Raw genomic sequence first — 27,458 nt, 5'->3', positions numbered from 1 at the left:
CTTTAATTTGCCCCCTTATGTAGTCTTTAACCACATGCTATTTTTTTCATAGGGCCCCTGCCTTACTGAGAGCACAGGATGGATGGTGCTTATTCATAGCTTGATTCTGCTACTACTGAAATGAGAGTTCAGATTCCTATTGACTTTTGTGGTGCAGGATCAAGTACTGAATACGTAGCTATTCAGTATTTATTTTTATCCTCATCATTCAACGTGCGACCCCATTCATTGTTTACTGCATGCCATTTAAGCCCTGTACTAAATACAGAACTATTTATTTTCTTACATGGGCTTTTCTATGGCATTCATCACTGAAGCGTCTTAGCGCTTCAAAAACATTAATGAATTTATCTTCACAATGCCCTTTGAAGTGAAGTGATATTATTATTCCCATTTCACAGATGGGAAACTGAGGTTCAGAGCTATTGTCAAAAGTGTCCATTAATTTTGGGTGTCCCCCTCAATGTACCTAGAGCCTAATTTTTCAGCGCACTTAGCATTTTTATAGCACATTATATGTTCAAAGCACAGCACCCACTGACTTCAGTTGCAGGTATGAGTGCTCAGCACTTCCGCAAATTCAACACCTGCATCTCATATTGGACACCCAGAAAATGGGGAACACCTAAGGGCCATCTTTAAAAATTTTGGTTTAAGTGACTTTTTCTGGTCTCACATAGAAATTCGGTGATGGAGGCTGAGATATAATCCAGAATGGTAATCACCTGCCTTAACCATGAGACAATCCTTTATCTTCACGTAGTCCCCTGTCTGATTCACTGCATACCTTCCAATTTATACAACTAATGACTTTAAATACTTGAGGCAGATATCTTCCAGAAAAGCCCCCATATGGTTGCAGAGAAAAGCTTGAAATGTGAACCCCAATGGCATAAAAGCCAATAAAAAGAGATCCAAATTTTTTATTTTTAAAAAACTCATAATTTTTAAGCCAGACTTGTGATTTTTGGTGCTTTTTGAATGCTTGAGGTTGGTAATATTGCTTATAATTCATCCAAATTTGAGTGAATTTTCACAGAGGCAGCAAAAGGCATCTCTCTGACCCCAGGAGGATCCCCTTGCAAATTTCAAGTCTGTGATCCAAAACACGGTGACGCTAAAACTTTTCAACGAAATAGTTGTAAGAATTTGTTAACATTGGCAAACAACATATATTTCCCCTGACCACTTTCTTGAAAACAGATGAACTGTTTTTGCTGAAACTTTCAAAAACACGGAGGCTGGGGAAAACACCTAGCACTGAAAATTTCAGGCTAAACTTCAAATTTGTCAAAATTATGAGTACCTGATAACAGGAGCTTATAATAGATAGTGTGAGGCAATCTTAACCACAAGCATCTTTCAGCTCTGCCTATAATAATCTAAACACAAGGGTAAATGTGTTGAAACTGCCAACGGGTGCAAGCAGTCCAACTACTGTGAACAGAAAAGGGTTAAAATGATTATAAATCTTCCACTATGTGCAGCATGAGAGAAATACATTAGGAAGGGAGACTGGGAGTTGGATATGTCTTTGAAAAGTACATGAAATTTTGGAAGAAAGATGTTGTGTTCCTGTCTTGTCAAGGAAGGATAAACTAGAAGTGTATTTTGTAATTCTGTAACTGTCTTGTTTATTATCTATTTCACTCTGTAGTTATATTAATTCCACAATGCCTTTTCAGACACATTTGTATGAAAACCCCATACCAAATAAAGTTTATTGTTATTCCATTCTTGTGTTTTTTGGATGTTTTAGCATCTATAATTTCTATTGGATGACTTTCCTTTTCCTGTATTTAAACATTGTCTCTATGTACCACAGTAAATTTGGTACAAGTGTTCAAAGATTCAATCAATCAGTGACACTACATATATTTGATCCATTATAAAACTCTATAAGCTTCTTCCTGAGCTTTCTTTGCCTGACGAACTGAAGAACCATATCAGTTCTCCCTACTAAACTATTTCACTGCCCCTAACACTTCCGACACACAGGGACAAAGTTTGTATTTATTTCTTCTGCATAATCTAAATGATTAATTTCTACTCACTTTTCCTTTTGAACCCAACCATATTTGGAATAGTCTGCTGATGTCCAAACATGACAAGTGCATTTTGCTGAGTAATTCATAGCAGTTTTCTTTGCTTTCAGTAAAAATGGTAGGTGCATAACTCAGCCTCTGTGACGGTGCTCCAAAACATTCACAACCGTATTTTCAATGTCTGCTTAAATTTTTCCACCTTACCGTCTGACTGATGTCAGAGGCCTGATATGGGTTTAATTGATGACCAAACTTTTGTGAACTCAAATATTCAGAACTCAAAATCCATTTCTTGGTGCTAGTTTACTCCTAGGGAAACACCAAATCTAGCGATAAAAGAATTTACTGCAGAGCTACGTAGGGCCTTGTTTTTATATGTGGCCTCTATTTTTAATTTATTATATTATTATTTATTTGTATTACTATAGCACCTAGGAACTCTATTCAAGGGCCAAGACACTTTTATGCTAGACACTGTACAAACATCAAACAAAAAGATGGTCCCTTCCCCCAAAGAGCTTACACTCAACTATAAGACAAGAGACAACAGATGGATATAGACAGCCAGATTATAAGGAAAAATGAGATAGTATTGGTCAGTATGATAGGCAATGGTCACAATACACCAGCAGATTAACATCTATCTAAACTTGCTTATGCATTTGTTCACATTCAAGTTTTTCCATGTGAAAAAATTCAAACGCATGCAACTTTTCCACATGCAAGCTAGGTAGCTTTGCACTAACAATGTTATTTTAGTGACAAATGCAATTTGCACACATAAATTTGAATTTTTTCCATGCAAAAATTTAGGTATTAACAAATGTATGCAGAAGTTCAATTGAAGACATACATTTAGCGATTGGGATGAGACCTCTTTGAAAATTTGTTCTCCATACTCTAAAACTGTTCATTATTTATTTCAGCAGCAAATTTCTCTGCCTCAAACTTACTCTAATATGCTGAAATAGTCAATGTTGTTTACAACTTATGCCTACAGCAAAAAGGCATGAAGTTAAGGCATATCAGAAATGTATTTGAAGAGCTGTGGGGCCACATGAAAAAGTCTGAAAATATTCTATTTGGAAGTGATTCTGCATCTATATCATCTGTGACTTGCAGATGAACCACTCTAATCTGCAATATCCACAGAGCTCACAATCTAAGCAAAGTCAAGTGTGCTAAGGATTGGGATGAGAGAGAGAGAGAGAAAGAAAATACTGGTGCTGTTTTTTTTAATAAAGAATAAAGTGAAAATCAGAAAATTATATATGAACAGAACTGTTCCTAAATACAATATTTTCCAGTTTTTCCCACAAGGCACCAATGTTTCTTTTAAAATAGAAATGAAAGCACTAACAACAAAGAAACAAAAATCAGCACACATTCTAGAATAACCTAAAAAAAGTGTCACTTAGTGAAAACACTTACCCTGCTTAGTAGAAAGAATAAGCATCTTTACTAAGGTCCTGATCCTGAAAAGATTAAAGTTAAACAGGTGTCTAAACCTCTGCAGGACCGGGACCTAATTAATTAATTGACTATTCTGTCACAGAACATGTCAAATTTTCCTTTCTTCTCAATCTCTCCCAATGTAGGACTTGATCCTGTTCCCACAGAAGTCAATGGAAAAATATCTTAGCAACAGAATTAGACTTATCGTATACATTGTAATAGTGAAAAGTAGTAATTAACAAGTAAAGTATTTTCCTTTGTTTTTATTTTGGAGAAATAAGAAATGAGAAGACTGATAAACCCAAATTATACTGAAATGTTGTTAGGCATATCTTCTTGGGGCAGGGACAATTACTTCTTTTCTGTTTGAAAGGACCCTAGCACATTGTGGGCAAAACCAGAAATAAATAAATACATTTATTTTCAAAATCCCAAAATTAGAGTTACCTTTATGTGTTTAACATTCTCGAAAGTATGTTGCAATGCTAAAAGAAAAAAACACTTAAAATTAAAATTAGTTCTTGAGCATAACACTTAAATTAAACTATGTCAATGCTGAGGTACAGACTGGTGTTCTTTTATTTTATAAATGTGCCCTGTGCATTGTATTTAAAAGTGTTCACCTCACATTACACCAAACGGGGAAAGAAAGCACACTGGAAAGTTAAAATATGAAATTATAACAAAAAATAAGATAACTTCTCTTTATTTCAAGTAATTGTGAGTTGGAAGTTTAGGGCCAGTTTTTCAAAAATCATTACCAGCCTCTCTGATTTAGGTACCCAAATGAAGTGTTCAGATTTTCAAAACTTGTCAGCTTTCATGTCACCTAATTAACATGAACAATGGGAGCTGCTGGGTGCTGATCTCTTCTGAAAATCTGGCCATTTCAATGTAAGTGCCTAATTTGGAGGCTGAGCTGAGCACTTTTGAAAAGCTAGTCCCTTAACTTCTGCATGAAAAATAGAGAAGAAATTTACAACTGTTTTCCAGAACCCTAATAATGGAGTAAAGAAATGTGACGTTTAGAAATACATGCCATGCCAGGTAATCAGGAATTTTTCCTACTTTCAAATATTATTTCTTTAAATTAGACTGCACTCTTCTGGGGATGTTGGATTGAGTGTTTCTGCCAGCAGATGAAGAAAGAAAACCAAAAAGATTGCTCAAGATCACAGTAAGTGTCATCTCTCTCAGTATAAGAAATTCCACTACAGTAATCACTCACTTGTGAAACCACATAACTGTAAAATTAAATACAAGGAAAAAAAAAAAGACAGCAGAATCAAGAGAAAATGTAGGATTCTGGACTGATAAAATCCAATTTACAAATGTCATCAAAATATTTTAAGTAACAAAAAATTGTTCATTCTATAAAGTTGGCTGTTATCAATCTAGGACTGCCTTAACTAAGAAGCAATGCAACAAAGGTAAAGCGAAAATCTCTGAAGCAGTACCTGGAGAACTCATCCGCATGAAGTTACTTCTGCAGAAGACCAGACTTCTAGACACAAAGAGTCAGTGGAGGAATGAACAGAACTCTGTATAGCGTTTTAATAAATGTATCGCATCGAAGCATCCTATCAAAGACTCAAGACATTCCAAATGCCTTTATAGAACAATTCTAATGAAACCTGGTCAAGCCTTGTTGTTGACTTTATAGATATTGTAATATACTTTTCTTTCCCGCTCTATGCTGCCTAAATAGTCCTCCAGGTACATTTTGACAGCCCCTTAGACATCAACAAAATATTAAATAATGTTGTTAGGATCAAAGATTTGACATAAAGACCCATAAAATAACCTTGTGACCCTAGACAAATTCAAAATTGATTTTAAAAAAAAAATTAAGAATATGTCGGGAATGGTGGCACTGAGGCTGGCGGATGGCTCAGGGGTTCTGGGCTGCGGTGCACGAGACAAATCAGGTGTCCGGTGTCACTGACAGCTTGGCCAGCGGGTGGCCGAAGGACTGGCTAGAACAACACAAATGACGTGAGGGCTGATGGACCTATCAATCAAAGTGAAAATTAAGGATAATTCTACAGTATTTTGTCTATGTGAAACTAGAAAAATGGCTTCACCAAAGAAATTCTTACTTGTCCTTTCTGCCTAACAAATAGCCACTAAAAGGAACCTTTGGGAAAAAAAGATGCATAAAGACAACCTAAGAATTTTAAACTGATCTTCCATTGATGCACAAAGGATCTATGCAAGTTTCCAGCTCAACCAGCAGAAAACCCGAGCACTTAGAACTTTGACTGCCACTTATCAGCATTCAGAGTAACATCCGTGTTAGGCTGTATTCGCAAAAAGAAAAGGAGTACTTGTGGCACCTTAGAGACTAAGAGACTAGAGACTTCATCCGATGAAGTGAGCTGTAGCTCACAAAAGCTTATGCTCAAATAAATTGGTTAGTCTCTAAGGTGCCACAAGTACTCCTTTTCTTTTTACTTATCAGCATGAGTTTCCAAAATTCTTCCTCTGATGTATCAACTACAGCTTCTAGGTTCTTGTCTAGGCCATTGGGGAAAAAATTGTGCAAGTCTCTGTATTTGCTAAAGGTAGCTTGTGATTCTTGCTAAAAGACACAGATCTACTTCTGGACTTCTCCTGCCTTTCATAATGTTTCATGAACATCTCACCATGGAAGTCATATTTTCCAAGACTTGGCTACATCAAATCAGCCTTAATATTGTGGTGAGCTGCTATGTGGTCTATTAAGAAGCCATTCAAATCAAACTGAAGAACTATCAGCATCTGCTGGCTCATAATTTTGATGGGTGAAACTTGGTGCTTCCAAGTCTTATGTTTTTGATACTTCACATCACCACTACAATGTCAAATATGATGTGTACCTGCTTTCTATTTCCTGCTTCTTACTAAAATGAGAGCCTCCATCCTGATCCCCTAGACTCCGAAGAGAGATTATAGCCTTCAAGACTCCTTGTATTGTTAGGATACTGAGCAAGGCACTTTATCACACAAAACTGTTCAGTTTGACCCTTTCTTTGTTGACGCAGCTCACAGGAATACACAATCTTGTGACTCAACCACCACAGACTGAAGCTATCCTGACAATGAAGATACTGGTCCTGTGTACTTTGAGTCCACTGGCTCAAACTGAGGCTTTATAAGTCTTCCAGATAAAAACCTAAGCTAGGGGACAGTATCCATACAAGAAACCATCAGGCTCCAAGCTCTGGTCTAGTCCACAACATAATATAGATCTGGCCCTTGAAGCTGAAGAACTTTTCTTGCATGATCAATTCTCCAACAAAGTTGTTTTATGGAGAGTTTTAAGCTTCTCAAAGGATTGACCTAGAGAGAAAAATAAATTTCATAGTACAGCTGAACAATCATAAGGAACCCAAAACAGGGCCAAGGCTGATAAGAAGAAAAAAAAGTTAATCTTACCCCTACTCAAGTATAGAGAGGATTTGCAAGTCCAAAGTCAAACCAAGTGTATTTAGTACTCATATTGATTACTTAAGAATTCCCAGTTAACACTCTGAGGTTTGATAGGTTCTCGTCCCAAGATCAGGCCCAGTATTATTAAAATTACTGTTCAGTTGGGAACCCCAACTTGCCAGGTTGCAACACTCAAAATCCATAGATCAAGCAACAGGTTTGGTGACCAACCAGGGAAGGGTCCACAATGGCAACCCCTGTAGCTTAAATCTGGGCAACAGGTAACTCACCTGCAATAAAAATATAAATTGAAATCCAAATTAATCTCTCAATTAGAATGCCGTGCCTGTCACAAACACCATATGTTTTCAGACTACAGGACTTCCTCTTTTCCTCTGCTGTTATTCTTTTTTTCTGTTTCTCTGCCTCTACTACATCTACTTGTACTTAGCTGACCAACTCCGCAACAGAGGGAGTATTGTCCTCCTTGGAGGAACAGTAACTAGTGCACACACACGCACGCGCATGCACACACCCCTCAAGCAGGGGTATTTAAGTCCTTGACCATCAGATTCACATGGCATGCCAGAGGCAGGGTAGGACCCTCACAGATAGCAACCTGTCTCCCACCACTAGGTCTCCATGATCATTTTAACTGTGTGAGGATGCGAGTGGGGTGATGTGAGACATCAGCCTCATTACACCCTGATTGCATTCTCATTTGGTGTTATTGACTAGTCATTTGTGTTCAGAATCTCACAAGAGGATGATTCTGTGCCATTTAAAATTTAACAAGTGTTAAGGGGGCTTTGTAAATTGAACTGTTTGTAATATTAAAGGTACCTAAAGCTGAATAAGTAGCAGACTGGAACACCACTTTAAGAACGCCATTTAGGCAGGAATTTGGCAGGACAAATAAAAATTGTAAAGTACAAATCTTTAGTAAAAAACAGAAGTAGCACCCTTGAGGTGAGAGGGGAGCTGATTTCATATTCCTGTTTTAGCCACCAATAGGCCACAGTAATTTAGAATCTCTCCAAATCTGTCTATTCACTTATTTGGTCCCACGCCAAAGTTCACAGGCCTCAAAGCCTTATGCTAACTGCTTAAATGTCTAACAGCAGTGGATTTCAACCTGCGGTCCGCAGACCCTTGGGGTCCACAGATGATGTTTAAGATTTCCAAAAGGGTCTGCACCTTCATTTGATATTTTGTAGGGGTGCACAAATTTTAAAAGGTTGAAAACTACTGTCTGACTGGATACAGCCCTGTAGGCTCATGCTTTATTGCCTTAACTTATGCTTATGCCTTACCTAGCAAACACCTATAGGTAATAGGTGAAGACTGATTAAATCAATTTTTGTCTGTGAAATTAGAAAAAAGATACTGTAATTTAGAAGCTGGAAAGCCTCTGGTGACTATACTGTGATTTGTCATCTCTGGAGGACAGATGTAAATTGGAAAGAGAGGAAGAGGACTTGGGCTGTCAAGAAAATATTGATTTGTACTCAGCTGTCTTCTTTTAAATTTCTTCCAAACCTTCATAGAATAGCAAATCATACTGGAGCAGAAGACCTATCAGATGTGACTTGACACTGTATCCTCTTGTCCATAATATTATCAGATAGTCTATCTTTTGAAATGGGAGTTATGACACAAAAAATGCTGACAGACTATAAATGCTGTCAGCCAGGAACTTAAAAGTCGCAGATATTGCATGTACCAATTTCTTAAATATATAAAGAAAAAAGGTATTCCCCATCTCCTGTACCCGTGGACTATAGTTCTAAATATTAGAATCAAGTATAGTGGAACAATTACAAGCTTCAGTGGCATTTGAAAGCTGCCATCTGCTCTCCTCCTTAAGCTCCTTAAGATTCATTGTTCTATCAAATGGCACAACATTACCTTCTACATGGTTGCATTAACCCTAGAACTTTTGACATGATGATCATGTTTTGGGCATAGTCAATATAAACCAGAAAAGACTGCAGGTAAGGGATGCCCTTGCAACAGGTTCATCCTGACCCCCCAACCCAAGACTGGAACACCACTTTAAGAACGCCATTTAGGCAGGAATTTGGCAGGACAAATAAAAATTGTAAAGTACAAATCTTTAGTAAAAAACAGAAGTAGACAACATATTAGTTTTTTCATTTCTGTTGAACTGATTTGGAGTGCCTAAATATTGAAGAAAAAAAGTTTTCAGTAAAAAGGTATAGAAAAATTGGATAGAGAAAGTCATAGATCCACCTAGTTCATTCCATCTCCAAGCAGGAAAATCTACTTTTTGGTCTTAATCTTGAAAGTTCTTGCACAGTAAACAGACAGGAAAATAATGTTGTGGTGCGCTAGTGTTAGCAGAAGCTACATGTAAGCAACAAATATTTACCAGTGTAAAAAAGTAAAGCCTCCATTCATTTTGAAAGCCTTTGGTTTTGGTAGCCTGATTTAAGGCTACTATCACCTGCTTTCCAGAGGTGCTGAACAACCTATTAACCACGTCCTTAAATTTCTGTCAATAATGTGAATCAAGATAAAAGGTAATCTGAATAAATACGTAGAGAATGAAATGAAGAAACTGAATGCAGAAAAAAAAAAACAAATTATTAACTGCCAGAGACAAATAGAGTGGGGAGAGAGTTGGTCAGATTCATTCATCAATTTGCACCGTACCCCACTTGCTGGTAGAGAGGCTCAATCCATTAAAGTTTCAAAACCACTATTTTGCCTTGCCACTTCCTCAGACATGTGAACATCATATCCCATGTGTTCTGCGTGATGTGATAGATTAGTAGCTTTAACACCTGACCTCTAACAACAGAACATGCTTGTTATTTTTAGCACCATAGAGAAACAGTGTGACTTAGGCCCTTACATTCTTCTTGAAAATATATACGTAAGACATTAATTCTTGGACTAAATCTCCATCCACCACTTTAAAAATGTATATCTAATATTCTCACACCAGATCCCTATCATTTGTTTCAGTTATGTATATAAACACCTTTTCCCTTTTCATTCATTCATAGTTAATAATATTTGTTTGGGAAATATGTATGCAATTAAACACATCTTAGTAGGTCATGCCAATTTTCTATAGCTCTATTGGTAACAATTATTTGACATTACTAGCTCCTTTTACAAGCCTACACTAAACTTCAAAACCATTGAATCTATGCACATGACCTATTGAGGTCAGTGGGGCTACATATTGGTAGACCTTTGAGACAACACATAACTCCAGTGAATTCAATAAGTTCACCCAAGCAGATCTGATTGCAGGATAGGGTTTATATTTGCTGTAAGTACAACAAATGCCTTTTATTGTAATGCGCAGCTGAGTGCCCTCTTATGTATGAAGAAGTCAGGTTTCTCTTCCTGTGGATTCAGGTACTGACCATATTTTTGTTTCTTCAGCCCCATATCCATAGAAAGCTCCTTCCAAACATTACATGTGCTATACAATTAACCATCTTGAAACAAGGCGTTATAGATCTGATCCATCCAGCTCCAATTGAAAGACAGAAGGAGCAGGACCTTAGAGACTATTCGGAAGAGCCTCTAGCGATGCATATGGTTTTGTGTTTTCATTTAGAATGTGGCTGCATTTTATCACCGCCAGACGCATGTCCACCATGGGTGTAATACCTTCCATGACAAAAACCCCATGTCTCTGGGAGTTTTCTCCACTGAAAGTGAGCGACGTTATGTGACAAAGCCCATGATCTTTAACATACATGGCTCAACCTGCCCAATGAGGAGTCCAGACAGTAAAACGATGTAAACTAGGAAATGGCACCGTATGGCTGTAAACACCTTCAGCCCGAAAAGGGGATTATTCCTTTGGTTTCTCATCCTCCCCCAGACAATCAGCTGAGCATTAAGCAAATATTGCCCCGTGATTTATCCTTAATTAACGATTCTCGCAGGTACTGCTACACCCTGATGGGGGGGGGCGGCAAACGCCATGGCCCCCGCACCCCTATTTCCTAGGGCCTGGTTTTGGAAGGCGGCCGGGAGGGCGCGGCTAACAGCGGCTCCTGCCGCCCTTTGCCGGGCACGGAGCGGGGCGGGGCTGGAGGCCGTCACGGGCCCGCCAGGGCCGAAGCAGGAGCCAGGGCGCGGGCCCCAGCCCAGCTGTGCCTGCCCGGGGGGCAGCTCCGCGCGGCCGGCGGCCTGGGCCACGCCCCCTGCGGGGAGGGGAGCTGGGCCCGCCCCAGCGAGCAGGGACCCCCCCCCACCGGGCAGGGCGGTGCCCCGCGCCGTACCCTGCGTGGCGGGGGCCGGCTCCGCCGCGGAGGCGCTCTGGGCCGGGGCAGCCGGCAGGAGGGCGAGCGCCGCGGCGAGCAGGAGCAGCCGCTCCCCGGCCATCCTCCGCGCTACACACGGGCCGCGGGCCCGGGTCTCGTGGCGGGCGGGCGGCCGGGCGAGCGGGCAACCGTCACCGGCCCCGCCGCGCGCGCGCCGCTCCGAACCCGCCCCGCGCGGCGGCCGCCCGCTGTGCCCCGCTGCCCCCACAGCGCGCGCGCGCTCACACTCACTCACACACACACACACGGACTGCCCCGCCCCTCAGGACACGACACACTGCGTACCAGCCCCTCCCCACCAACACACACACGCTGCCCCGCCCCTCAGGACACGACACACTGCGTACCAGCCCCTCCCCACCAACACACACACGCTGCCCCGCCCCTCAGGACACGACACACTGCGTACCAGCCCCTCCCCACCGACACACACACACACACACACACGAGCTGCCCCGCCCCTCAGGACACTACACACTGCGTACCAGCCCCTCCCCACCGACACACACACACACACGCTGCCCCGCCCCTCAGGACACTACACACTGCGTACCAGCCCCTCCCCACCAACACACACACACACACACACACACACACACGAGCTGCCCCGCCCCTCAGGACACAACACACTGCGTACCAGCCCCTCCCCACCAACACACACACACACGCTGCCCCGCCCCTCAGGACACTACACACTGCGTACCAGCCCCTCCCCACCGACACACACACACACACACACACACACACGAGCTGCCCCGCCCCTCAGGACACTACACACTGCGTACCAGCCCCTCCCCACCAACACACACACACACACACACACACACGAGCTGCCCCGCCCCTCAGGACACAACACACTGCGTACCAGCCCCTCCCCACCGACACACACACACACACGAGCTGCCCCGCCCCTCAGGACTCTACACACTGCGTACCAGCCCCTCCCCACCAACACACACACGCTGCCCCGCCCCTCAGGACACTACACACTGCGTACCAGCCCCTCCCCACCGACACACACACACACACGCTGCCCCGCCCCTCAGGACACTACACACTGCGTACCAGCCCCTCCCCACCGACACACACACACACACGCTGCCCCGCCCCTCAGGACACTACACACTGCGTACCAGCCCCTCCCCACCAACACACACACACACACACACACGAGCTGCCCCGCCCCTCAGGACACTACACACTGCGTACCAGCCCCTCCCCACCAACACACACACACACACACGCTGCCCCGCCCCTCAGGACACTACACACTGCGTACCAGCCCCTCCCCACCGACACACACACACACACGCTGCCCCGCCCCTCAGGACACTACACACTGCGTACCAGCCCCTCCCCACCAACACACACACACACACACGCTGCCCCGCCCCTCAGGACACTACACACTGCGTACCAGCCCCTCCCCACCAACACACACACACACACACGCTGCCCCGCCCCTCAGGACACTACACACTGCCTACCAGCCCCTCCCCACCAACACACACACACACACACGCTGCCCCGCCCCTCAGGACACTACACACTGCGTACCAGCCCCTCCCCACCAACACACACACACACACGCTGCCCCGCCCCTCAGGACACTACACACTGTGTACCAGCCCCTCCCCACCAACACACACACACACACGCTGCCCTGCCCCTCAGGACACTACACACTGTGTACCAGCCCCTCCCCACCAACACACACACACACAAGCTGCCCCGCCCCTATAGGGCACTACACACTGCGTACCAGCCCCTCCCCACCAACACACACACTAGCTGCCCCGCCCCTACAGGGCCCCACTCACATACCAGGCACTACACACTGGTACCAGCCCTGCCCCACCCACCCACGTGTCCCCACATGCACCAAAGCCCCACTTCCCCCTCAGGGTACCAGCCCTGCCGCTCACACGCGCCAGGTGTCCACACGCACACCAAGCTGCCTCCACACACACAAACTGGTCACCTGCTCACCCCTACATGCACATAGGGCACCAGCCCCCCTCCCTTCCTGGCCGTACACACCCAGAGCACCAGCCCTGTGCAAGCAGTGCACCCCCCAGGCATCCGCCTCTCGCCTACACCCCCTCCGCCCATTGTACCTCCTCCTTTCACCCCCCGCCCCACTCCACAGGCAGTACCTGCCTCTCACTCTCTCTGTCTCACACACACATGGCCCATTCTCTATCCCTTCTCTCACACCAGGGGTTATCAGCCCCTACCAGGCATTGTTCCCCTTTGCCCCACTCATGCATACTCCCCAGGCACCAGCACCCCCTCCTGCTCTCTCCTGCACACACAGGGCAGCGGCCCTTCCACCCCTTTTCACAGGCAGCACATATCCCTTTGCACACACACACGCCAGGCATCTGACTCCACCTGTCACGGTCCCTGTACACACACAGATGTATAAAGCCCCCTCCCTCCACCACTCTACTAGCCCCACTGCCCTCTGCACACACACCATCCTCCATGATTTTCACGTCTGGTTCTTAGTTCCTTAGCACTTCCACAACTCAAAGAATTTTCATCCCTGAGAGCAACAGCAATGCCCTCCATACAGCTTGATGCACATTAGTCACAACCAACATTTCAGGGCCTGTCTTTCAAAACCAGCAATTAATTCATGTATTTTACATGCAGTTTGCTATAGGAACAGTATAGTGAGCATAATTTATTGCACATGCAAAACTCACACGTGCAAAAAGAAAAGCCCTGATTGAAAAACAACTCTTAGATGGAGATCTGTAGTATGGCACAATGCTTTCATCGGATGTGTTCCAGGAAGCTTAGGTATAGTTATTGTATATTTCAGCTTTACCTTAGAATTTACTTTAAAAAAAAAAACACAGCACTTTACTGATACCTCAATATGTTTTGTTTTTTTAATATCAGAAGGATACCGGATCTCTATAAGAAAGTAAGGGTATGCCTACACAGCAACTAGCCACCGGTGGCTGGCCCATGCCAGCTGACTCAGGCTCTCACTGCAGGGGTGTTTCATTGTTGTGTATATTTGCTAGCTCGGGCTGGAGCCTAGGCTCCCAGAGCCTCCCACCTCACAGGCTGCCGGAGCTTCGGCTCCAGCCTGAACTTGGAAGTCTGCACAATAATGAAACAGGCCTGCGAACCTGAGTAGGCTGGCACAGGCCAGCTGCAGGTGTCTAGACATACTCTAAGATTGAGGCTGTCATAAATATAAAGGGAAGGGTAACCACTTTTCTGTATACAGAACTATAAAATCCCTCCTGGCCAGAGGCAAAACTCTTCACCTGGAAAGGGTTAAGAAGCTAAGATAACATCGCTGGCTCCTGACCAAAGTGACCAACGAGGAGACAAGATACTTTCACAGCTGGAGGGGGAGAGAGTGGAACAAAGGGTCTGTCTGTGTGTGTGACGCTTTTGTGGGGGAACAGATCAGGAATGCAGGTCAGAACTCCTGTAAAAAGTTAGTAAGTAATCTAGCTAGAAATGCGTTAGATTTCTTTTGTTTAATGGCTGGTAAAATAGCTGTGCTGAAGGGAATGTATATTCCTGTTTTTGTGTCTTTTTGTAACTTAAGGTTTTGCCTAGAGGGATTCTCTGTTTTGAATCTGATTACCCTGTAAGGTATTTACCATCCTGATTTTACAGAGGTGATTCTTTTACTTTTTCTTTAATTAAAATTTTTCTTTTAAGAACCTGATTGCTTTTTCATTGTTCTTAAGAACCAAGGGTTTGGGTCTGTGTTCACCTGTACAAATTGGTGAGGATTTTTATCAAGTCTTCCCCAGGAAAGGGGGTGAAGGGCTTGGGGGGAAGACATCTCCAAGTGGGCTCTTTCCCTGTTCTTTGTTTAACATGCTTGGTGGTGGCAGCATAGGGTTCAAGGACAAGGCACAGTTTGTACCTTGAGGAAGTTTTTAACCTAAGCTGGTAAGAATAAGCTTAGGGGGACTTTCATGCAGGTCCCCGTATCTGTACCCTAGAGTTCAGAGTGGGGAAGGAACCTTTACAGAGGCATTTTAGGGATCACCTGTGGAATGTAGAGGAATACATATATGAAGTATGTTTAAGCCAGAACCTGTTGCAGTTAGGATTGAGAAATACAGCCATTTTAAATCAGAATGTAAGACTAAAAATACCTATTTCAATTGTAACATTGTGGCCTGCTGTTATTGATTAGGCATGCGTCCTTGAGAAAGACTTCAGGCAAACCACATATTGATTCTCCTAATTCGCCACGTGCTATTTCATCTGCATGTTTTTGTGGGAGTTTTGCCAAGTGATCCAAAAAACCCACAACCTACACATAAACAGTGTATTTTAATAAAATTTAATCCAATAAAATCTGCAAAATTCAGTTCTGTGCATTTGCACTACAGCCTATAATCATTGGCAAAGATTTGTTTAAATAAGGTAAAAGCCATGATACAAAACAAATAAAGTTAAATCTGCTACTGTCAATGGCCCATGCTGTTGTGGAAGAATGGGGAGAGAAATACAACAACATAAATTTAAGAATGTTAACTGTGGCTTTGAAATTCTCAGCTTTTATATTAACATTATGTGCTTAATATTATTTAAATAGGCAGGTTCTTCATCGCTGAATTTCCTTTCTGAGGGCTAAGTAGATCTATTTATTTATGTATGAATCTCAGTGACATTCTAGAATTTTCAGAAGCCTTCATGACCCTTTGCTAACTTCCAGCACTAAGCAGCTGACCTTCCAGTGATCTGCCGCACATCATCCATCCATCTCCTTGCTAGTTGTCCTCTACTACAATGATTCTCCACCATTCCTTCCATAATAATTTTTCAAGGTTATTTCTCTCTCCATCCCTAATGTGATCAAAGTACTTAAGCACCCAGAAAAAAGGGATGCAGTTCTTTCATGGATGGCAGCTGCTAAACAAACTAACATGGTTGCTCCAGACTTTCAGTAGAACTTATATATGAGCTTTTAAGGCAAGCAAGACTGTCTCTCATCATGGCTCAAATTTTTACGGGAATTCAAGTGTTGTATCAGCGTTGCAACACCTGAATCAGAGCCTGAATCTCATTTTCAAAAGGAATTTAGGCACTTGTGGTCTTGAAAAATCTGAGCCTCTACACACTATTGTAATGTTGCTACTCATAATCACTAAAAAATTTTCCTTTAGGAAAGAGGGAGTGGTCTAGGGATGGGTGCCACCAACCTCAACTGGAGAAAACGGACTAGTACCGTTATTAGTCCCGCTTTCTTTCAGCCTTGATTGACCCACCTTATCACACTGTGGTTTGCTGAGCAGAGTTCGGGTGCATTTTGTACTAAAAGGAGGTAGTAAAAAAAAAAAAGGATCTTTTTTGTTCATATTAAGCTAACAATGTTCCTCTAATAGATCCTTCTTACAGCAAATGAATGGTATTGTATTGTTAAGCAGGGCCACAAATCATGCACTTAAATGATAGGTAAAAAGAACAGATTCTGAGATTCCCTCTGGACATGGAGATTATGTTAGACCCTTTCTAACAAGAACCACATTTAGGTATGGTTTGCTAGAAAGGGTATAACACTTTTTGTGACTTTTCTAGTAGATATTTCTGTATTGGCCAAAGCATTATATGGTGTATAGTAGAAGATACTGATTCATCTCCAACAAATACAATTTGTGGTCCTTGGTAAGAGGAAAAATGTATCACACCCTTAAGAAGATGAGAGATTATTCACAACAGTTGGTCAAACTTTCATGCATATTATAAGTGGAGATGAGGCATCAGGAAGATATTGAAATTAGGATTTCTAGCTTCATCTGCAGGGATCAGTAGAATTACAAGAATGGGAAACCTTTGGGCAGTGATGGAGTATTTGGACTGGCAGAGAATGCTGGACCCTTATGGTGTCTGAGGAAAAATGGACAAAAAGCTTTTATACTTAAAGAGGAAATAGAATCGGGGAGTCATTACTGGGAGCTGACAGAAATAAGTATTCTCTGGATACTGAAAAGATATAATCTGCACTGAGACCTAGCTGTGCAGAAAAAGTGACTGAATGCTCCGTTTCTCTCACACTGTAGTGTTATTTCCAGGCTGTGATAGAAATCCTCTAGGGGGAGTCAGAAAATGGTTTTAAAGACTTCCCTTTAGATAATATCAAAAGATCAAGGGACTGTGAGACATTCTACAAAAAATGATCAATTTAAAAAAAATATAAGAATAATTAAAAAGGTCCCTTTTGTTAATGAGGAATATTTTAAGAAGAAACAGGGGCATTAGGCTTATAAAGCCAACAGAACCATTAACATAATAAAGGCAAAGTCTCATATGCTAAGTTGCAGACCAAAAGGGAATCTGCCCCCTTTGACTACTTCAAAGACAGACATTTTCACCTGTCAAGAGATTTTTGGAAATGAAATCCATACAAGCCAAGAGAGCTTCAGGGTTCAAAGACTTACAGTGACACTGCCAGGGTGAGAGTAGCCAGAACAACGTGAAGGAGTGGGAGGTGGAGGGTCAGCCAGCCAAGGTCAGGATTGTCAGTCTGCAGAAATACAAGATACGCCATTTTAGAGATGCTTGCATCAGCACTTCCAGCTTCCTGGTTAAGTCACCAGATACATAAGTACAGTAAATATTTAATTAGATAGAAGTTTGGCTAATATAACACCGCTGTGTGTTTACTGAATTAAAATTAATTGTAAGTTACAACCATTGTAAATCTTTAGAGGGAATTTAGGCTCTGTTTTTACAAAGAATTTTGGGCAGTGAAATTATATCCAGAAGTTATCATTCCAAGGATAGGTTAAAACTGTGTTCTCATTAACTGGTTTAAGGATCTGATCTTGCAAGCACCTATGTAGCTGTTTTATGCATGTTAGTAGTTCCACTGAAGTCAACGGAATTACATGTGTACAGAGAAAGTTAGAGAGAGAGAGAATTTCCATAAAGATGAGCAATATTTAGAGATTAATCTGACTTCATCAGTTTCAAGTGCCTCTCTTCTCATGGACTTATCCAGACTATTCCCAGTGGTAGATGGCAGCAGAGTAAACTAGACTGGTTAATAGAGGCATCTATCTTAGGCACCTATCTGGCTCCCATCATTATGGTATCTCCCAACACCCCTATGCGGGAGGGAAATACTATTATCCCCATTTTACAGATAGGGAACTAAGGCACAGAGCAGCTTGACTTGGCTGAGGTCACACAGAAAGTCTATGGCAGAGCAGGGAATCGAACTGAAGTCTTCTAAATCCTGGGCTAGTGACCTAACTGCTGGACCATCCTTCCCCTGTCAAACAAATGGAAGTAACTGAGCACTGATTTGTAATTACTGTCAGTGTGAGGCCATGTCTACGCTACCAACTAAAGCAGCTCTGCTGCGATCGATGGTGAAAAATGCTAGTATCATTCTGGGATGTATTAACAGGAGTGTCATATGTGTGACGAAACATGGGATTTTCTTAGTGCTTGGCATGAATATGGTGGGGGTCTAACTTTTCCCTGTGTGCTGCGTGCTTAGCGAGGTGGTGGGAGAGAGGGTTTGTTGTTGCAAAGGACCAGGTGTGATCTCGCCTAGCAGTTGGGACCCTGGACAACAGACTGGAGATTGGGTACCTTAGCAACTGGTGACCAGGAGGCCCACTCCATCTTGGCAGCCAGCCGGTTCTGGCCAGTGGGAGGACAAAAGTCTGAAGAGGGAGGACCCCGGTGACCTGACCAGCCAGTTCCAGGCAGCGGGGGAACAAAGGACGGAAGAGAGGAGGCCCAGGCGGCCTGTTTACCTGGGACCGAAGACAAAAGGATGGGGGAGGAGCTGTTGGAGGAGATGATACAGGATGGTCAGCTAGAAGGAGGGGGCAGCTGTACTGGGAAGAGACCAGAGCCCACCTGGATACGGGAGAGACCTAGATGTACTGTGCTGAGGGATGCTAGGCCTGAGGACCCTGAGAGCTTCCTATGCTGTGTTCAGATGTTCAACAAACCCTTCCGTTTTACGCTGGCTGAGAGTTACTGCAGTCTAAAGATCGGGGTTGCATTATTCCCTCTGGGAGTGGAGGCCCCAGGGGTCCAGAGTGAGTGGATCCCCTGAGGGGGCTCACAGCAAGAGACAGGAGTGCTTAAGGCTCAGAGAGGTGCACTTCCAGGAGGCGGAGGGGCCTATGGTTTAACCTCCAAGAGAGAGTGGACCCCCGTAAAGGGCTGTAACGCTGAAGGGGGTTCCCATACGGAGCGGAGAGACAGCACAAGTCCTGTGAGACTGTGACAATATGTAAGACACAGAAGACACTACTCACTATCAGTGAGACCTCAGTTGTCTCCAGTTCTGGGTGACAAACATTAGGAAAGATGTCCAGAGAAGAGCTTAAAAAAAAAAAAAAAAAAAAAAGACGTAAGGTTTAGAAAAGTTAACCAAGAAGAAAGGTTATTTTAAAAAAACAAACTGAGCATGTTTAGTCTTGAGAAAAGACGACCAAATATGTTAAGGACTGTTTAAAAAAGGCAGCGATCAATTATTCTCCAGGTGCACTGAAGCTAGGACAAGAAGTAACTGGCTTAATCTGAAGCAAGGGAGATTTAGGATGAATATTAGCCCTGGTCTACACTAGGACTTTAGGTCGAATTTAGCAGCATTTTAAATCGATGTAAACCTGCACCCGTCCACATGATGAAGCCCTTTATTTCGACTTAAAGGGCTCTTAAAATCAATTTCCTTACTCCACCCCTGACAAGTGGATTAGTGCTTAAATCGGCCTTGCCGGCTCGAATTTGGGGTACTGTGGACACAATTCGACAGTATTGGCCTCTGGGAGCTATCCCAGAGTGCTCCATTCTGACCGCTCTGGACAGCACTCTCAACTCAGATGCACTGGCCAGGTAGACAGGAAAAGAACCGCGAACTTTTGAATCTCATTTCCTGTTTGGCCAGTGTGGCAAGCTGCAGGTGACCATGCAGAGCTCATCAGCAGAGGTGACCATGATGGAGTCCCAGAATCGCAAAAGAGCTCCAGCATGGACTGAACGGGAGGTACGGGATCTGATTGCTGTATGGGGAGAAGAATCTATGCTATCAGAACTCCATTCCAGTTTTTGAAATGCCAAAACCTTTGTCAAAATCTCCCAGGGCATGAAGGACAGAGGCCATAACAGGGACCCGAAGCAGTGCCGCGTGAAACTGAAGGAGCTGAGGCAAGCCTAACAGAAAAACAGAGAGGCGAACGGCCGCTCCGGGTCAGAGCCCCAAACATGCCACTTCTATGATGAGCTGCATGCCATTTTAGGGGGTTCAGCTACCACTACCCCAGCTGTGTTGTTTGACTCCTTCAATGGAGATGGAGGCAATATGGAAGCAGGTTTTGGGGACGAAGATGATGATGATGATGAGGTTGTAGATAGCTCACAGCAAGCAAGCGGAGAAACCGGTTTTCCCCGACAGCCAGGAACTGTTTCTCACCCTGGACCTGGAGCCAGTACCCCCCGAACCCACCCAAGGCTGCCTCCTGGACCCAGCAGGCGGAGAAAGGACCTCCGGTGAGTGTACCTTTTAAAATACTATACACGGTCTAAAAGCAAGCATGTGAATGGATTACTTTGCCCTGGCATTCGCGGCTCTCCTGGATGTACTCCCAAAGCCTTTGCAAAAGGTTTCTGGGGAGGGCAGCCTTATTGCGTCCTTCATGGTAGGACACTTTACCACTCCAGGCCAGTAACACGTACTCGGGAATCATTGTACAACAAAGCATTGCAGTGTATGTTTGCTGGCGTTCAAACAACATCCGTTCTTTATCTCTCTGTGTTATCCTCAGGACAGCGAGATATAATTCATGGTCACCATGGTTGAAATAGAGTGCTTTTCTTCAGGGGACACTCAGAGGAGCCCATTCCTGCTGGGCTGTTTGCCTGTGGCTAAACAGAAATGTTCCCCGCTGTTAGCCACAGGGAGGGGGGAGGGTTGAGGGGGTAGCCACGCGGTGGGGGGAGGCAAAATGCGACCTTGTAACGAAAGCACATGTGCTATGTATGTAATGTTAACAGCAAGGTTTACCCTGAAAGAGAGTAGCCACTGTTTTATAAAATGTGTCTTTTTAAATACCACTGTCCCTTTTTTTTTCCTCCACCAGCTGCATGTGTTTCAATGATCACAGGATCTTCTCCTTCCCAGAGGCTAGTGAAGCTTAGAAAGAAAAAAAAACGCACTTGAGATGAAATGTTCTCCGAGCTCATGCTGTCCTCCCACACTGACAGAGCACAGACGAATGTGTGGAGGCAAATAATGTCAGAGTGCAGGAAAGCACAAAATGACCGGGAGGAGAGGTGGCGGGCTGAAGACAGGGCTGAAGCTCAAATGTGGCGTGATGAGAGGAGGCAGGATTCAATGCTGAGGCTACTGGAGGACCAAACCAGTATGCTCCAGTGTATGGTTGAGCTGCAGCAAAGGCAGCTGGAGCACAGACTGCCACTACAGCCCCTGTATAACCAACCGTCCTCCTCCCCAAGTTCCATAGCCTCCACACCCAGACGCCCAAGAACGCGGTGGAGGGGCCACCGGCCAACCAGCCACTCCGCCACAGAGGATTGCCCAAAACAAAGAAGGCTGGCATTCAATAAATTTTAAAGTTGTAAACTTTTAAAATGCTGTGTGGCATTTTCCTTCCCTCCTCCACCACCCCTCCTGGGCTACCTTGGTAGTCATCCCCCTATTTGTGTGATGAATGAATAAAGAATGCATGAATGTGAAGCAACAATGACTTTATTGCCTCTGCAAGCGGTGATCGAAGGGAGGAGAGGAGGGTGGTTAGCTTACAGGGAAATAGAGTGAACCAAAGGGGGGGTTTCATCAAGGAGAAACAAACAGAACTTTCACACCGTAGCCTGGCCAGTCATGAAACTGTTTTTCAAAGCTTCTCTGATGCGTACCGCGCCCTCCTGTGCTCTTCTAACCGCCCTGGTGTCTGGCTGCGCGTAACCAGCAGCCAGGCGATTTGCCTCAGCCTCCCACCCCGCCATAAACGTCTCCCCCTTACTCTCACAGATATTGTGGAGCACACAGCAAGCAGTAATAACAGTGGAAATACTGGTTTCGCTGAGGTCTAAGCGAGTCAGTAAACTGCGCCAGCGCGCCTTTAAACGTCCAAATGCACATTCTACCACCATTCTGCACTTGCTCAGCCTGTAGTTGAACAGCTCCTGACTACTGTCCAGGCTGCCTGTATACGGCTTCATGAGCCATGGCATTAAGGGGTAGGCTGGGTCCCCAAGGATACATATAGGCATTTCAACATCCCCAACGGTTATTTTCTGGTCTGGGAATAAAGTCCCTTCCTGCAGCTTTTGAAACAGACCAGAGTTCCTAAAGATGCAAGTGTCATGTACCTTTCCCGGCCATCCCACGTTGATGTTGGTGAAACGTCCCTTGTGATCCACCAGAGCTTGCAGCACTATCGAAAAGTACCCCTTGCGGTTTATGTAGTCGGCGGCTTGGTGCTCCGGTGCCAAGATAGGGATATGGGTTCCGTCTATGGCCCCACCACAGTTAGGGAATCCCATTGCAGCAAAGCCATCCACTATGACCTGCACATTTCCCAGGGTTACTACCCTTGATATCAGCAGATCTTTGATTGCGTGGGCTACTTGCATCACAGCAGCCCCCACAGTAGATTTTCCCACTCCAAATTGATTCCCAGCTGACCGATAGCTGTCTGGCATTGCAAGCTTCCACAGGGCTATTGCCACTCGCTTCTCAACTGTGAGTGCTGCTCTCATCTTGGTATTCATGCGCCTCAGGGAAGGGGAAAGCAAGTCACAAAGTTCCATGAAAGTGCCCTTACGCATGCGAAAGTTTCGCAGCCACTGGGAATCGTCCCAGACCTGCAACACTATGCGGTCCCACCAGTCTGTGCTTGTTTCCTGAGCCCAGAATCGGCATTCCATAGCATGAACTTGCCCCATTAGCAGCATGAACTTGCCCCATTAGCACCATGATGCATACATTGGCAGGGCCTATGCTTTCAGAGAAATCTGTGTCCATGTCCTGATCACTCACGTGACCGCGCTGACGTCGCCTCCTCGCCCGGTATTGCTTTGCCAGGTTCTGGTGCTGCATATACTGCTGGATAATGCGTGTGGTGTTTAATGTGCTCCTAATTGCCAAAGTGAGCTGAGCGGCCTCCATGCTTGCCTTGGTATGGCGTCCGCACAGAAAAAAGGCGCGGAACGATTGTCTGCCGTTGCTCTGACGGAGGGAGGGGCGACTGACAACACGGCTTACAGGGTTGGCTTCAGGGAGCTAAAATCAACAAAGGGGGTGGCTTTACATCAAGGAGTATTTCAGGCAGGACTTCACGGAGGGTTCCAATAAGAAATGGTGCACCTAAGTTATTGTTCTTATTGGAACAAGGCGGTTAGCCTGGCCTCTGATTGATACATGTCTAGATTTACCTTGCTGCACCTTCTCTGTGAGTGACTGCAGTGTGACCTAGAGGAATGAGTCCCCTAGACGGGGGAGGAGGCAAATGAGTACAAAACAAATCTGGTCTTTTTCTTGTTTTGATCCACTCCATCTATCTTTTACATCTTTGGCTGGCAGCAGACGGTGCAGAAGGACTGCATGCCATCCACATCTCATGGCTGCTCAGCAGAAGATGGTGCAGTAGGACTGCTAGCCATCCTCATCTCTTGCCTGCCCGGCAGAAGATGGTACAATACGACTGCTAGCAATCCGTATCACCTGCCTGCCCGGCAGAAAATGGTACAATACGACTGCTAGCAATCCGTATCGCCTGCCTGCCCGGCAGAAAATGGTACAATACGACTGCTAGCAATCCGTATCGCCTGCCTGCCTGGCAGAAAATGGTACAATACGACTGCTAGCAATCCGTATCGCCTGCCTGCTCACCATAAGACGGTTCAATAGGACTGACTGCAGGACTAAAGAGAATGACCTGCTCAAGTCACTCCAAATTTAGTCCCTGCGCCCATGTCTGCCCAGGCGCTCCCAGCCGACGTGGCCAGGAGCACCTCAGACACGCCGAGGACGGCTACCAGTCGTACTGCACTGTCTGCTACCAGAAGGCAATGGGTTGCTGCTACTGTGTAGCAATGCCGTACCGCATCTGCCAGCACCCAGGAGACATACAGTGACTGTTACCTGAGCGGGCTCCATGCTTGCCGTGGTATGGAGTCTGCACAGGTAACTCAGGAAAAAAGGCGCGAAACGATTGTCTGCCCTTGCTTTCACGGAGGGAGGGAGGGAGGGAGGGAAGGGGGGCCTGACGATATGTACCCAGAACCACCCGCAACAATGTTTTAGCCCCATCAGGCATTGGGATCTCAACCCAGAATTCCAATGGGCAGTGGAGACTGCGGGAATTGTGGGATAGCCACCCACAGTGCAACGCTCCGGAAGTCGACTCTAGCCTCGGTACTGTGGAAGCACTCCGCCGAGTTAATGCACTTAGAGCATTTTCTGTGGGGACACACACACACTCGAATATATAAAACCGATTTCTAAAAAACCAACTTCTATAAATTCGACCTTATTCCGTAGTGTAGACATACCCTTAGGAAAAACTTGCTAACTCTAGCACTGGAATAGGCTTCCACGGGAGGCTGTGGAATCCCCATCACTGGAGGTTTTTAGGAACAGGTTAGACAAACACCTGTCAGGGATGGTCTAGGTCTGCTTAATCCTGCCACAGTGCAGAGGGCTCTTGAGTTCTCTTTCAGCCCTACGTTTCTGTTAATCTCTTCTGTTTGCCCTCAACTGAAATCTCTTCACAGTAGGGAATGTGTAGCGCACTATGCAGCTCTGCTATTCTATAGAATTAGTCTCAGTAAGGGCTTGTCTACACAAAGTTTTTATAGTGATTTAACAAAATTGGTTTAGAAACAGATATAGTTAAATCCATGCAGCCCCTTAGGTAGATGCAGTTACACCAGTATAAAGGTGTTTTTATCAGGATAGCTAATCAAATAGCCATGCTATTTTCTAAACAGAAAGTTATATAGGTACAAACAAGCCCTAAAGATAACAAAATATACACTTGGCATCAGTATTTCATTGTAAATTGCCGATAATTAATGTTAAATTGAACCATTCAGTGGTCTTATTTTTAAACTAAAACCTTAGACAAATAGACTTGGCAAATAGCTCAAATGTGAACATTTAGGGCTGGCCTGCGAGTCACTGAATGGAGTTGCAGGTGCTCAGCATCTCTGAGCATGTGGCCCTTAAATATTTTGTAATCTTGAATATCCTTTTGACCACACACATGGAAGAACAGGTAAGCAAACATTTAAAGCTAAATTGAGAGTGAGCAAATTGACTCTGAGAAACTATTCTGAATGAAGTAAAGTAGTTCAAGGGAAAGACTCAAAAGGTTTCCTATGTGTGTTAAAGGTGACCTACAATAAATAAAAAATTTTTAACCCTTTTTTGCTTCTTTATGGTATTTACATAATGGTATAAACAAGTGGAGTTATTTTGTTTAAAAGAAACCTTTTTCCTGCTTGTTTTTGACATCTTACATTAGCAACTCAGGTCTTGAATACTATGGGTGACTAGAGACTGAGGTGATATCAGAGGTACCATGGAAGGGAAAACTTGATTAAGTGGAAGTGATTTTTATTCAGATGATTTCAAATCCTTTGGGTTTTGTTTGTGTTTGTTAACTAAACTACTTGGGAGAAAAATTTTCCTTCTTAGTCAGGAATTTTGCGACAACTTTTTTTGGTCAGAAAATGCTAATTTGTCAAAAGTGAAACCTGTTGTGGGAACGTATCCATTTCCACCAAACTTTCTGTGAGAGAGAGAGCGCGCGCACGCACATGCCCCTACTTACTCTAATAGCTCAGGGATTAAGGTACCTGGGATGTGGAAGACACAGGTTCAAGTCCCCACTCTGCTTTGAACACGGGTCTCCCACATCTGAGATGAGAGCCCAAACCAGTAGGCTATATGGGCTATTCTGAGATGAACCTCTCTCAATTGCCACCTTCTTAAAAATAATTAACCAATTACTGAGCCAAAGAGAAAGCTTAAGGCTGATTCTAAAGCTTGGTGGTTACATCAGTCAACTGGGATATGGGAGACCTAGGTTCAAGTCCCTGGTCTGAACATGGGTTTCCCTGGTGAATGCCCTAACCATTGGCTATTCGGGGGAGGGGTGTCTCTCTCTCTCTCTCTCTCTCACATTTTTGCAAATATTTCAAAAGGCTGATTTTGTCCTGATGAAGATTGGGAACACTTTGAAAATCCTTAACATTTTTACAAGACAGGAAGAGTTACTGGCACAGATCTAGCTGAGACTTCAAAATCTTTGCCCCTTCAGTTAAGGGCTGAAAAAGAAGACTTCCAGTAGAAACAAGGAAATTCAAGACTTTACATTTTTGATATTTCAATGGAATAAAACAAGGTGATTTCTTTCTAAGATTACCTTTTAGGCCTCTTTTATACATCATATGGAAGAGAAACATTGCAAATCTATTTCCTCCCTTTTCAAGTCACAACCAGAAAAAGCAGCGTTTCAAGGAATAGCCAATTAAATAATGATACCTTGGGGGTTTCTAATAATAAAAACATTTGAAAATAGACAAATTAATAAGTTCTGATGAGGAACAACTCATCTGCCACAAATGATTTGCTAAAATGAAGAAATGAGTTCCAAAAAGCTGTGAAAGTGCTATAAAGACTGTTTTTTTAAATATTCTGATCTTTGAAAAATAGCTGAAGCACTCTTCCATCAACTAAGATTTGGTGAAAAAAAGTAATCCCTCTCACTCAGACATTACATCAAAGAATTATTCTTCTTCTTCAAACTTATAATAAAATATTGCAAAAGTCACCCCTCCTGTGCTCTGGGCACCTATACCATAGGTTAAGACACAAAGTAATACAAAAGGTCTGCTCAATATAATCACCCAAAGCTCAGCCCAATGGCCTGAGAGAAGATTTGTTCTGAAGCCTGCCTGGAAAATTAACAAATCTGGGCTCTAGCAAACCAGAGGTAGGGAGTTCCGAAATCAAAACCATGGAACTATAAGACCGTGAAAACAGGGGTCTATAATATTAGAATCATCATCTTAAGGCTAATAGTAATAATATCATATACAAGCAATGATCTCCCTCGTCACACTGGGCACAAGTTAATGTCATTTTAACAATACAAGCTACAGTCAATACAGTCACATTCCTTTACACAAAGAAAAGGTGATTTTTATTGTTTTGTGGAAGGTCTGAAATATATATATATGAGGCACTGAT

At 44.0% G+C, this 27,458-nt stretch overlaps 1 protein-coding gene across 17 annotated transcripts in view; it reads right to left on the bottom strand.

The window, feature by feature from the left end:
* NOX5 (NADPH oxidase 5) overlaps nt 1–27,458 on the bottom strand; it is a 109,014-nt gene that overhangs the window by 47,553 nt on the left and 34,003 nt on the right. The window contains exons 6-9 of one of the 17 annotated variants that reach the window (XM_073304465.1): nt 19,495–19,561; nt 18,815–18,981; nt 17,653–17,738; nt 3,948–3,985 (exon numbers count right to left, since the gene is read on the bottom strand). The exons of the other annotated variants lie outside the window; for them this stretch is intronic. The gene's annotated coding sequence lies outside the window, so the exon portion shown is untranslated. The remainder of the gene's footprint in view (nt 1–3,947; nt 3,986–17,652; nt 17,739–18,814; nt 18,982–19,494; nt 19,562–27,458) is intronic. 17 annotated transcript variants of the gene reach the window in all.

The sequence above is a fragment of the Lepidochelys kempii genome, chromosome 10 (genome assembly GCF_965140265.1).
Source record: "Lepidochelys kempii isolate rLepKem1 chromosome 10, rLepKem1.hap2, whole genome shotgun sequence".
NCBI classification, from domain to species: Eukaryota; Metazoa; Chordata; order Testudines; family Cheloniidae; genus Lepidochelys; species Lepidochelys kempii.
Note: the sequence above shows the minus strand (reverse complement) of the source record. Positions and strands in the feature narration are given on the sequence as shown.